At 38.0% G+C, this 14,130-nt stretch overlaps 1 protein-coding gene across 3 annotated transcripts in view; it reads left to right on the top strand.

Moving 5' to 3' along the window:
* The first annotated feature begins 534 nt into the window (after positions 1–534).
* LOC110837475 (uncharacterized) overlaps positions 535–14,130 on the top strand; it is a 72,403-nt gene continuing 58,807 nt past the window's right edge. The window contains exons 1-2 of one of the 3 annotated variants that reach the window (XM_087343629.1): positions 535–942; positions 12,623–12,753. The gene's annotated coding sequence lies outside the window, so the exon portion shown is untranslated. The remainder of the gene's footprint in view (positions 943–12,622; positions 12,754–14,130) is intronic. The other 2 variants (XM_087343630.1, XM_087343628.1) reach the window with 2 other exon arrangements.

Genomic DNA, 14,130 nt, shown 5'->3' with positions numbered 1-14,130 from the left:
TTTATGGGGCAGAGTCCTCTCCAGGCTCAGCTTGTCAATACATTCCCGCTCTTTATGAAACTCAAAGGTTCATTACCGCGTACCACCGGATCTTATACATAGGCACATGAAACCAGTGCACACCGTCCTACACATTTGCGTATTATTCATTTCATTATCATCTTTCCTAGCTTTAATAAGCAAAAGGAAAGAATTTATTCGCCGTTGGTGCTAAAAAGTTACGCATTAAACGAGCGCAGAGATAAAAGGCAGTTGTTACACGAAATCTTGCGTCCTCTGGACCTTTCGGACTCATGAGTTGTCTGAAATACGAACAACGATTTCGAAGAAAATAAATTTTTTAGACCTACGCTATTCGAGGGAACTTTTCCTTTCCTACCTCGTTATAGCTGAACCCTCGCGTGTTGTATCACGTTGTCACATGTGAAACCGTGCAGAACGATTCACGATTAGGGAACCCAACACTTGCATTTTAACACCTTACATTTCTGTATATGTGTTCAGACTTGTGTAACACAAACGACAGTGCTCTGTAACGCTTTAATTAATAATCGACCACCGTGTTTGGTCATCGGCCTATCCGCTTCTGGGCAGGGGACCTGCCTATTGATAACGGGCAATGGGCGTGGAGGTAGACCGGACTTCTGCGAGTGTTCTGGTGACCTAGCGACGAGCACATTTGCTAGGAATTACTCTTACATCATCATCATCATCATCATAACAGTCGTCGTCGCAAGCAGCACCACCTACTTGAACGCAGTTTTCCGACGAATCCGTAGCAGTGAGGATGGTGACAGTACTTGCCGCTTGACAGCCGCACCACGTGTTTCGGAGGACAGGATATAGGACCGATTATCGCTCTGTAAGTTTACGGAGTTACAGATCGTCTGGGTTTTGCGACTCTTTCTTGCAACTCGTCCTTTCGAGGTGATACATGAAAAGGTGATCTTTAATTTATAATTTATAGGCATAAGACTTTTCGTGAGATCTTCATTACTTTGTGTCTTAATTTTGTTAATTTCGTCGCCTATACGATAAGCTACTGAAGATTTTAAAACTGGAAAGCAAAATTTATTAGCGAGTTTAGAAGATTATTTTCTCTTGTTAACTTGTGTAATTAATTACTTCGTCCTGTCGTTTTGATAGCACGTGTAAGGGAAATAAAACGATATTTAAGAATTACAAGAACGGATAAAAGGACCTTAGCGTGTGAAATTAAAGAGGTGTGTTTCGATTATAAACGGCGTGTCTGCTGTTTAGGTGATTTAAACACGCATATTACTAATACTTATATAAACAAAAGTGACGAACGCCGAATTTAATCAAAATCTGTGGAGAAGCTAAAAAATATATGCGCATAAGTCAATTTATTACCTTAAAAGTAATTATTAAAACAAATTAAACCTTCAGACCTACATAATAATTTTTTTGTAACGGGAGTGCCACATTGCGAGTATCATAAAATCTTCCAAATGACTCTGAAAATATGTGTTAAAGTTCTTCTATGCCCTAACATGAAGTAAAGTGAGTACAATTTATAAGTAAGAGTAACTAACATAATTATCGTGTGTACTGTGATTAAAGGCTGTCAAAGAACTCAGAAACATGGCGAGTAGAAGTTAAATTAGGTTTTAACGAAAACTGGTCCTTTAAATCAATTTACTGCAATGAAACTGAAACTTAAAATTATATATTACATTCTGTAAGGTAATAGAAACTGCGAGCGAACGGGCACACCTGCTAATTCAATAGCTGACGGCACCCTGATGCCCAGAAATATAAAAGCTTTACGATCAGATTTACGAAAACTGCGAATTTAAGATATTTCGTATTAATATCGTTGAGCTTTGTAGGCGCTATAGAAGTGCATGCACATCGGCTATTGACGAGCTAACTGTCTTTTGTTTCAGTGTGTTTTCATTCTGAATACTGAAAGTAATTTGGATGTGTGGATGTGAAATTAGTTATTACTGCGGAGCGTGGATTGATTTAAAGACTTGGATTTATTTTAAATTATTTTCCAACGAGTCAGCTAGAAGATGCCAACACAGACCGGTTCAGTAACATGTTCAAGAGATCAATAATCTGAAACCAACAGGATAATCCATACGAACACTTCATAGGCCTATGTACGTATTAAAAGGTGTCCCGTTACATGCCATGTAGGAGCTTGGGGGGGGAGGGAGTGGTATAGTTCCTACTGGTTCTTTACTTCAGCACTAGATGGAGTGAATGGTCAGCGTCAAGCCTCGGCCGTCCTTAACTCCCGGAGAAAGAACCTCCTGTATCCATTGGATAGGAGGCTGGGTGGGCCCCAGAGTCCGTCTGGATGCAGAGGTTAGAAGAAAAATCCTTTTCCCTTGTCGGACTACGTACGATATAGGCCTAAAACTTTTCCGCTCATTTGCTGGACATTAATTCTTGGGCTGAAAGCGTACTGGTGGGTTAGGATTTCGAACCCTTGGACTGTGTGACTTCATTCTGATTTTCATTCATCCTATTTGAGTAAGGGTTTGCAATGAAATATAACTCATATTAGACCGAAATTGATATTTTATATGCGGGCGAATCCCGCATTCAACGAGCACGTCTGTATTTAACGTTGCATACATTTAAACCGCTGTATCGCACTCTACCGCTACCGTTCCTGAGAACCCTAATGGGAAATACAGTGGTCGAAACGTCAAGTTGACCACCCACAGCTATCCAGTGATAAGCGTAACGAAATAATATGCTCCTCCCCCGCACAATGTTTTGACGTGGTGCTGCACACAAGAACAATTTTACGCCATTAATTGTTATAATATCCATGTTGGTTTTTCTGAGCTGTGACGCCGTGCAGACTTGTCACTTCACTCCTGAAGCTGGTGGCAGTATGTTTCTCCGAAGCAAGTTCACATAGCGTTACGACCCATAAGACCAACATGGACAGCTTAACCTAAAATATCAAGTAGTAAAATGTTTAACAATATCTGGACGTTTATTTATTTAATATTCTGTCTGACGAGAGGTCCATATGAACAGGATCCTTCCATCCTTTTCTCGGACTGGGACCTGTTCATATACGTTCTTGGCAGATGATCCAGAAGTGGTTTGCCATTGCCTTCTTCTGTGTGTGAGTGGAGTAATTGTTGGGATGCCACGGAGAAACCGGGGAAGCCCCCGGAGAAAAACTCCGTGTTGCCTGGACCACGGCCTTGCCCAACACAAGTTATAAATTCGGGCACCGCCGGTAATCGAACCCGAGACCCCAGGACTACAAGGCCAGCGTTCTAACCGCTAGACCACCGTGGCTTATATATCTGGACGTAGGACTGTATAATTAAATAAACAGTGGGAAAATTGACATTACGGGAGGCTTCTTCAGGAAATGGTGCCTGCATAGAGATAAAACGCACGCGCCCTATAGTCGGATCAAAATGGAACTTAGAGTGAAACAGTGTGAAGTATGGAAATTGAAGTAATTGTCTCGAGACAGGTCGAATGGCGAAATTTTGTAAATATGGTCACAAACCTTAATGTTTCACACAAGAAATACATTTACTAGCGAACTGAGTTTGTATCAACAATCAATCCAGCAGTTTTACCAAATTTTATTAACTTGCATGATTCACATCGGAGATTATTACGAAGAGTCCAAAGAAAATTCTGCCTTCTAATTAAATTTATAATAGAGCGATTTTCTCGTGTCCGTGATAATGTCACTGAAATCGAACTGTTAGTTTTCAGAAATTTGCCAAGTAACGTTTGTTCGAAGAAACAGGTCTAAGATGCAAGCCTAAATCTGAATTTCGAACAGGTGTTGTAAAGCTAAACTAAGCGAGAGAGAAAAGTATTTATTCTTGCAGTTTCCATCGTGACTAATAAAAGGCACTGGATTTGGACAGTAAATTATTAATCTTGAAGAGAATCAAACTCTAGGCTCTACAACACGAGCGGGCTATCAATTTGCTCACAGAGCCATCTAACTAAACATGTGAGAATTATATCCTTGTAGTTTTCTATTATTTGTCACTAGTTTATTTAAAAGACGCTTTCTCAACTGATAGCGCCGAAAAGGAGAGTTGTTCTAAACCCTGCACTACCAGCCACCAAAGAAAGTGCTAACCACTCAGCCTAGACTTCTTGATTATGGGCTACTACTTTGCACGAATTTCGTCATGACATCAACCCTTTCCAGCTTGAAGATCTTCATTATAATATTTAAAAAATCGGTTCTACAGCAAAAAAAAAGTCTCTATTACAAAAATTAATGGTTACTACTGTTTATTCTGAGATTCATATTAAACCCATAAATGCACTGTAATGTCAAGATGTAGAATTAGTGTATGTTAAAGTAGATGGTGCATGTAGTACCGCTGGACTATAAAGTATTAAGGGTGTCAACATCAGTGGCGAAGACAAAGAACATTGTCTCTGCGGGGACATCCAATCCGTCATCCAAACAGTAGCTAGTGAACGCAATGGATCAGTTGTAAGCGTGTAAAATTTGTAGTTAACTGTTTACTTGTCGGCTAGTGCGTTGTATAAGGCGGTGTGTAGAGCGCTGTTCCGAAACTTTGATTCCTTTTCAAACAAATGTTTCCCGGAACGAAGGAGTAAATCAGGAAGAACGAAAACCTGTTTTCGGCATGAAGAACACGACATACACCATGAAAGGAAAACTGCCAGTTAGCAAGCAATAATGAATTTTATTGTTGTTAACAGAGGTAAATTTTTTTGTTTGATCCTGGAAATCCTCTTTGTACAGATCTAAATCCTTAATCAGGCAAGAAACAGGACTTTTCGGATGGCGTATTGGAGCTAGGATCGCGAGCAGTATGCACGCGGACACCTTGGTTACCTCGGAAGTTTTCTGGGGTAGCCGCGAGGATTTTAAAACATTCATAAGGAATTTTAAATGCTTGATTTTTAAATTGCCAGCTCATTTGTCACACTCTCTCGATATATCCTCTTGAGCCAGTTGGTAGATTACATCACATGTGAGAGGAAAATCGATTTCAATTCGCATTTTTCTCTTTTCGACAGTCATTCTATGGTGAGCGGTACAAATTACAAGTTCCTGCTAGCTTCCTCTCACCGAGAAATGGTCGGCGATCTTAATAATGGAGCATCAAAATACTGGAGGAAAAGATGGAAGTAAATTCATACCCAGACAGCGGTTCGAATCCGCTGTCCCAGTGTCTAACCATTCTAAGACCGTGCAGACACTGATCAGCTAGTTTCGTGTTTTTAAATTTGTTTTCGTCTGACTTGGGTGTTTAGCATAAACATTCTTCCCCAGAAAGAGGTTCTCAACTGCTACATTTGAATTCAAGTCAACACTATTAACATAAAACTGGTTCAGTAATTTAAATTGGTGTATTTTTTAGGATATTTTAACAAGATAATTTCGTAATATAACCTTGTTTTATAGCATGTTTTGAATGCTAAGACCCATTTCACGTTCATGTCTGACACCACCCTCCAATACACATTACAGCTGATAATCCGACTATTATTCTTAATTTTGGTTTCCCAGTTAAACATCTCGTCCTTTTCTAAGGATCTTAAGTTACTACGGAACATGCTGGTGTAACACAAATGCCCTACATTTGTATTCGAAATCTAAACCTGTTAGAATCTCGATTGTGTAACCAGTCACTCAGAATACGGTATTTTGTAGTTTTCCTCAATATCACAACGCGATTATTAAGATACAGCCTTTAAATATGCAACGACAACTTCCTTCCAGACCCTCATCTACCACCACTTGCATTCACTTCACCTAATTCGATTTTACGGTTGATAATGCAAGAACACATAATGTAATACTTCAACTCTGTTAGTAAAGCTGATAGAATGAAACGTACAGCGAAATGAAGAGGACAGGAAATCGATGCACTTTCAGATCATCTGTATTTGCAACGCCATTTTATTTTATAAAAATCCACTGAAACAGGTTCCACAATTCTTCTTCAGAGACTAAAAATTATAAAATTAAGAAACATATTTTAAAATTATTACTGCATTTTTTCGATGGTTGAAACTGGCGACATATTTCAATGCAGGTGATTTAAAACAATTTGGTTAAGAAACGGTTTCAGTTCTGTGTATGCTACAACAACATTTTTTAAAACGCTTAGAGGAAGCGAATAAAATCCTTTAATTCCGTGAGTAGGTTTTGGCATCTCTTTTAGGTTATTTCAAACTTACCTAGGCTGTTCCTAAAGTGCACCGCAGGTCCAACCAGTCAGCCTATAATTAAAACTTCGGCTATTAGTTGTAACTTCATCTCAGAGCCAGCCGGGATTTGGCTGTACAAAGGACAACTGCCATTCAGCAGGATATAATGAGGACGACATCGCGAAAGCACAGGTGGAGCTAGTCGGTACTGAATTTGAACTTATTTGTTTCGAGTCTGTTGCTGGATGGCCGATATTTAACGAAAGGTTGTTTGCATAAGTTACTGTACACCGACTATGCTACTCGACAGGATCAGAGCGGTAAAAACTAGTTGCTGCAATTCTAATGCAATTCCGCTATACAATATTGATAGCTACACACAATGCAAATAAAAAGTAAAAGGTAACAGAGTCGAGAAACGAGAAACATACTAAAAGAAATTAAACAAGTCCTGCCGTCATGTTATAACCACTAAGGCACCATCGAAGGTTGGAGAACCTGCGGTAGCCTAAATGCGATCTGGAATTTGGCTCCACAATCAAGGATCCCGGACGTACTGTGTGTTTATTTTTCAAACAGCATCAGATGAGCTTATTACTGGAATTGTGAATCATAAATTGACTAGGATGTGAAATAAAGTAGCTATGGATGGTACTATTTCGGCATTTTTATGAAGTGACAGGATATCACGAAACACATTGGTCAGAATTTGATAATTCGAACCGAGATTCAAACGTGGGACAATGTGACAGTGGAATGTTCATCGTTAAACATTCTGTAATAACTCTGGTGCCCTCTGAATACAACTGCCTTAAGCGGAAAATACACCATTTTAAGCAGACGATATCCGCCTCGTTTTACGAGTGATAAATTTCATTTCTTTGTGAACACATTTGAAAAATTCGTATTCCTTTATCGGTATAAATAATTTATTTTTCACGACAACGAAAATAATCAAAACTATGCAAGTACGGTGTCCCAAAAAGATGTATACACAATGCTGACATATCAAATGGTTGTGCGTGTACATATTTTTGGGACATTTGTATGTTCCGTCGAACAGCGTTGACCATGTCATCATTTATTACAAGTTTTATAAAAACTGTAGCTTTGTGTTATTAACTAAAGCAACAGCAGTCATCACGAAAGTGAAACATGCTGGAAAATTTTAATTTGTAATAAGATCGATTTTGACCACTGCATTCTTATTTATTTTATAATTGAACAGTTCTTTTATAATACATTTGCTTGGAATTTTATTACTTAAAGTAGATCATAAATCTGTCTTAGTATTTTGAATAATTATTCCCCGCGTAGGTAAACATATAAACTGCTACAAATTTGCGTTATATGTATGCACGCTTATTACCCACACTATGGCTGTGAAATATAATCCAAAGTTAAAAATTTTCTTCTCTAAAAACTGCATCTTAATCAGCCTTAGTCTTTTGATTTACTAGAAAATATAAGATGGCTGCCTTTAGGGTTGTTGCCCTGATGATGGAGGCAGCAAGGACCTCTGAAATGATGTAAACGTTTACCAGAAAACACGGCGCAACAACCCAGAAGACAGTCATCTTCAGACTCACCGCCGTGAAAACATCAAATCCTGCCTACTAAAAAAATAGTGTATGCCTGTTTGTTGTGTACGTGTGATGATTTTGAGGCCTGACTGATCCTTCACTTTCAAATACAGCCAAACGGCCAGCATGTTATCTCATTTAGCTGGTTTATGTCAATGTACGATTTATGTTAAATAGTACCATTTTCATTGTATTATTGCATACATGTTCAACAAAATTACTCCAATCACAGACTTAACAGACACGTTAAGTCGTTATTCATTATTCACAAGTTATACTGAACTGTTAATCAACTGTTTTCAATTTTGTTCTACAAGACACAACCCTGTTACCAAGTGACGTCATTCTTGATTGTGCCTTGTGTAACAGAGTAAACTTAACGAAATTTCATATGAAATGAAAATTATTTTGAACCCCTCTTTATTTGGCTAACAAAGAAAAAAGTTGTAATGGTGTCCACCCGATTTTGCATCCGCAATAAATTAAGATGCTGAAGTATGCAAAATTTCAGATTTGGACAATACGTCATATATATAATTAAATAAGCAAATTAATAAATCGAACAATTATTAATATCACATTATTATCCATAAATAAGAATATTTTAGTAATTCGTTAAAACAAACAACAAACTTTTAGTTGAAAATTGGAAGCAAAAATTAGTGACAACGTTAGTAGCAGTTATAAAAATACTGTTCGTGATTGTGTTACACAGTGGCTGTCAAGGTACATCATTCCACCCCTCGTCGCAAATGAATTTGTACGTTAACAGAGTCTGCCACAAACAGTAAATACCAACGTACCAACGTTTGTGTGAGCAAAGTTCTGTGTTGCTCATTTCTTACACAAGTTGTGTTGTTGAGTGTAGTATTCTTTGTTGGAAACAATTTCATTGAGAAAAAGAATTGTTATAAGTAGTGTCCCTAAAAATGGGCAGATTTGTTGCAAGAAAAAGTTACAGTAATTTTTTTAATAGGTGCATTCTTATTATAAATTTAAATTCCATTTTTTTCTAATTCTAGAGTGCCGAAAACAAGTACGAAGTGTACCGTCAGCACCAAAATGTTAAGTACCACTGTCCTACACTTCTACACGCTCCTTACGTAAGCCAGGTAGCATGCATTGACGCTATGAGAAATGTGTACAAATTTTTGGTTGGAAAGCCTGAAGGGAAGACACCCCTCGGAAGAGGACAGTCTTAAAATGGATCTTAAACAAATAGGGTGGGAGTGTGTGGGAGATATCTTAACCAACAGGACCACTATCAACTTCTCAAGAAGACTGCTTATTGGAGTGAGTTGGTTTGTTATCCATTTTCGATTAATTAACGGCATTCAAGGACTACATCCCGTTAGCAAAAACAAGAATGAAAAGTTCTGATCAAGAGAGAAGCCCATTATAATTCTGACTTTCGTGCCACATGTACTCTTTCAATCTTCGCTGTGCTGAAGTTAATGGACGTCGGTTTGGCAGAGAATACAGTTCACCGCGTTACACATGCGACACATGTGGTTGGCCGGTCGGTCAGCCTAGGCTGTCACTTCCGCAACTCCGTTACCTCGCGTTCCCTAGAAACAACGAAATATTCACTTAAAAAAGATTCTGAGACCCGAGTTAATGCAAACAGCACGGACTAGGTGCATCTGAAAGAAATATTTCTTTGCATGTGCCCTTTGCACGAGGTGCAGAGACTCTCTGTCCGTCCATTACTACTGGAAGTGTGCACTAAGAACTGTCATCGGGGATGATTGTTTCCGAAACGGATTTTACACCGATTAAACGAGTTTGATCGCCCGATAGAGCTTTACTGAATTAATTTGTTCGATGTTCAGTTGAGCGATGTCCTCCAGTTGACACGCAAGGCACAAGACACCTCTACGGCATTACATTTTCAGTGGCTTACATTTAGAGTGCAATAACGGCTCTTCAAGATTCAAGTTTGTTTCACAACCAAAATGCCCGCGGTCTACGTTCAAGGTCGACATTTTTTTGTGAAGTCTTTCTCAACCCGAGATCGAACCACAGACTTCTCCGCATTCAGCTGTCTCATATCAACAACAATTCTGCCGATCAGATCGACGAACACATATTTTGGTTTAAATGGTCTATTCCAGAGTGGTCCAACTGGCGGCCCGCGACCACTTCTAATCCGGACCGTATTTGTTTATTTGTTACTAGTTAGTGAAAACCCATTTATTTTCTTTACTCTTAAGGATTTGAAAAAATAATTGTTGCAGGAGCAAATTTAAAATAATATACAACTCTATAGTAGTTAGTGCGCATTTAAATACAATTTATATTTCAGTATGTGCAATGGTAATTTGTCATTTCTGAATGAGTATTATTAAAGATAATGACAATGCAAAATAGTGACAGTAAGGGTTTCTTGGCCAGTGGGTCCAACAGGAAAACTATTCTGGCCCGAACGAGGAAAAAAGTTGGACCCCCCTCGTCTATCCGAAAAATGTATTTTAAATATTATGCGTTAACTTTAGTGTATTATTAATGACTTTTTCTGTATCTTCTTTGTTTTTAACGATTTCTTATAGTTAAAAAGGGGCGATAATGACCGCTACGTCGATGCCATAGAAGACTATGAAGTTTTGCGTGTTGTACTGAAACCGAAAACATTATATATTTCCGATTTAATATTTATAACCGCATTAAAATCGTTCAAACAAAACCGTATACTTTTATGAGTATACAAAATATAGTATTGTTTATTTTGTCCATATTATTCAGGTTTAAATTGTACACTTGAATCCCGTTTCCCGTGTTATTTGGTCTTATATATTACCTATATATTTTATTTAATTGAATAATTTACTTTTTGTGAGTCCATTTTTAGTGCTTACAATCACCGTAGTCGTTATCTATGCCTTTATAAATAAAAAATTTAGTACGTGTTCCAGAACCACCAAGGTTCTGGCGTTTTTAAAAACATTTTAAACGTTTCCAACATAAATTATAGTCCACTAGCATATTTGTTAAAAGTGTCCCTATATTAGCTTGTTCCACTTAAAGTGACTTTACATTTGTTTACAGGATTTCGGCATTTTTGAAGGTAATTTACATTAAACCGTTATGTTGCTTTGATGCGGAAATAACCTAATTTTAAATTTTGGTTACATAATGTGCTCGTTTTTGGACGTGTGGCTGTCCTTGTAACTTAACATGCAATCGCGGGGTAAAGGACAGTACGTGACCGAAATATACGCTGTTGCGGGTGTGACATACATGACGAAAAGGCAAGACGGACCTACCGAAAAGTAGGGTTTCATGATAGCTGCACTTCTCCTAGTCTCGAGCTACATATTCCGCGAATGACTGGTTGGTATGTTATTTTAGACTGCTGTATCAACTGCACAATGTATTCAGGTAGATTAAAAGCACGAATGATTACGTACTACGCTGAACTTTAAATAAATAAAGACGCTATTTTGTTAAATACAATTTTGTCTATCCGTATTACATACGGCTCAAACATCAGAGTGAAACCAAGAATACTTCAGTCAGGATGACCTACGACCCAAAATTGTTGTGTAGAATGTACAATGACTTAACCATGTGGTCAGTCTGTTCTTACACCTACGAATTAAAGCTGTCTTACATCTGACAACAATGAAGTTGTGTGTTCTGTTAGGGGCAAAAACTCTTACTATTATACAGATAGATCTAAACCCATTTATCTAGTTTCTGATTTTCACCATCAGCCATACACCCACACAAGGCTTTTCTATAACTTCTCTTTTGTATAATAATTATGTTTGCAGTCCCAGTTATTTGGAAGTTAAAATAAAATACAAGAAATCTTCGCAGTCAGGCTAGGGCATTTATTACAAATGTGCATACTTTCGAAATAAAACGCTGGTATGTGATATCTGTATTAGATAGATGTAAAAATAATGTAAGGACACACTGGAGTTACAGAGGCCAGAAAAAGGTGGGGTAACCGAGAGGCAAAACATGGAAGGGAGAAGTGAAAGGCATTCATTTTCTGCTCCAATAAAACCTAACAACAAACAATCAACGTTGCATCGTTACGTCATTTCGTTAATCCGGCTTTAAACAGAAAATAAGAGGATATTCGAACTAATTTTTTCCCCACTTCCAAACCCATTTCATTGCTGCCAATCATAACATGCGTAGTTGAAATATGTATTTATTTACGTCTAAGATACAGGCTGGACTCAGATATTCGATTCCTAGCACGGCAGTATTTTTCCATTCGCCGCAAGGCCCACCGACCTCCCTATCCAACTGGTACCGCGGTTCATTCTTCGAGGCAGTGAAGTGGCTGGGACATAAGCTAACCATTCACCTACATCTAGTGCCGAGATTAAGAGCTGGTGGATATATGCCGCCACACTCCCAATACGTCGAAAGGGCGTGGTACTTATTTATAAATAATGTTTTAACGATCTACATCGCCTGAGAGGGTACGCGTAGCGCGTAAGGGCTATTTGAATCGAGGTATATTCTATAATTACAGTAGATTCCGGTTAACTGGGACGCATCGGGACTAGAACACTTTGGCCCAATCAAGCGGCTGCCCCAATTACGCAAAGTTCCGCGTAAATAGTTGAAAAGGTTAGTTCTTTAAGATTTTTCCCAAATAAATAGCTGCTCCTATTAACCGATGGCTCAATTAACCGAAATCTACTGTATTTGTAGGTTAAAAATTTTTACTGAATAAATAATTTGCTGCCCGAATTCCTATATCTATTTTTCATAATTCACGATTTTAGGCGCTGATGTTATTTGTAATCCTGGTACTGATTTCCATTCAGGGCTTAAGTAAATAGTGTGCAGGTACAGACGTAATTAGTAGTAAAATCTTCCAGTCAAGATTTTGAGTGGTATTTATGTTTCAGATGACACACGCATGCGCAGCACCTTAATAACAGTGCGATAGGGGTGGCTGTGATAAGTGGTGGCGACGGAACGGCTTGGCCTATGGGTGTTAGTTCCGTCAGAGCAACACGTTGATCCGGCTCAACCACCGGTAAGTCATTTTTGATACCTGACGCATGGTCTCTATATGAAAATGCATGTCGGAGAAAGCTACATAGAATTATCCGAAAACACCCTGAAGATGGAGGTGATTCGTTGTCAAAAACCTACAAGGCCATGTAGCGTCACAACCCAGAAGACCACCGTCGACAACCCACACAATGGATGAAAGGAAGTGAGGAAAGGGAAAGTTGATAATTGTACAATTAAAATGTTTCGAGCTGATGTAACATTTAACTCAGTCAGAATTCAATCCGATGACAACTTTCCTACGAATTCAAATACGCTACTATAGAGGTAACTCACACTGTGAAATATTGTTCTGGATTTACCTCACTGAAAGAAGATATTAGGTACACATGAGTCGTATAATTATAAATGAACGTTAAGATAACTGACGTGATGTTTCATGAATATTTTTCTTAAAAATTGACAGTTTAGTAATACTAATTTTAACAGACTATACCCATCTCGTGGGACATAAACTGCAGTTACTGATTAGTACATAGAATTTAAAATCTCTATAATCACTTTCCAATGAACAAATTAATCAGTTGAGAAGAAAGGAAACAACGATTAAATTTTACGTTCATGGATTTTAGCTATAAGTGTAAGTACTTAAACTGGATTTCAATTTTTTTTTTGTAAATAAGATGATGAATAGGCGAGAGTTAATGAACAAATCTAATAGTATGAACATACATTTATGTTTTTACATCGTCTGCGATCTATTGCTATTCTTATGTAGACGATCCTTGTGGTAACACTTGGGTAAATGTATAGCATAGTGAAGAAACTTATATGTAGAGTATTGTGTAGCTTTGTGTGATACATTTGGAAACTATGGGTATTTTTCTGAGGGGGAACCTCCAAAATAATTTTTCATATTCCGAGAAACCCCTACCTATGTAAACGTTTACAAGCCAGAAAAATTTGATAGCTGGGAGCGCAATTCAATTACTGCTAAATTGAAGATGGCTGACTTCTAGGTTGTTATGCCGTGTAGTCTGGTAGAAGTTTACTGGCGTTTCAAATATGCTTTATACCTTCATCAGAGCCCTGATAATGGAGGCAGCAAGTACATCTGAAACGCCGGCAAATTTATGCCAGACTACACGGCGCTACAACCCCGAAAATAACAATCCTCAAAAAATTGTTAGCGTTATATGACTGGCTTATTATATACAATATCATATATGATTTTTATTTCCTAAACATTTGGAAATATTAAGACTTGGTACATCAAAACAAACTGGCACTACCACATCATTTGTATGCACCACATGATAAAAAAAATCAGTACCTACATTCTACATAGTGTATTTATCAACTTTGTACAAATATCAGAATAAACAGCAATTATTTCCCG

The sequence above is a fragment of the Zootermopsis nevadensis genome, unplaced genomic scaffold (assembly GCF_977971745.1).
Source record: "Zootermopsis nevadensis isolate Lab colony 2312 unplaced genomic scaffold, Znev_1.0 Znev_ptg000006l, whole genome shotgun sequence".
NCBI lineage: Eukaryota > Metazoa > Arthropoda > Insecta > Blattodea > Termopsidae > Zootermopsis > Zootermopsis nevadensis.
The sequence above is the reverse complement of the archived record's forward strand: the minus strand, read 5'-3'. Positions and strand labels throughout refer to the sequence as shown.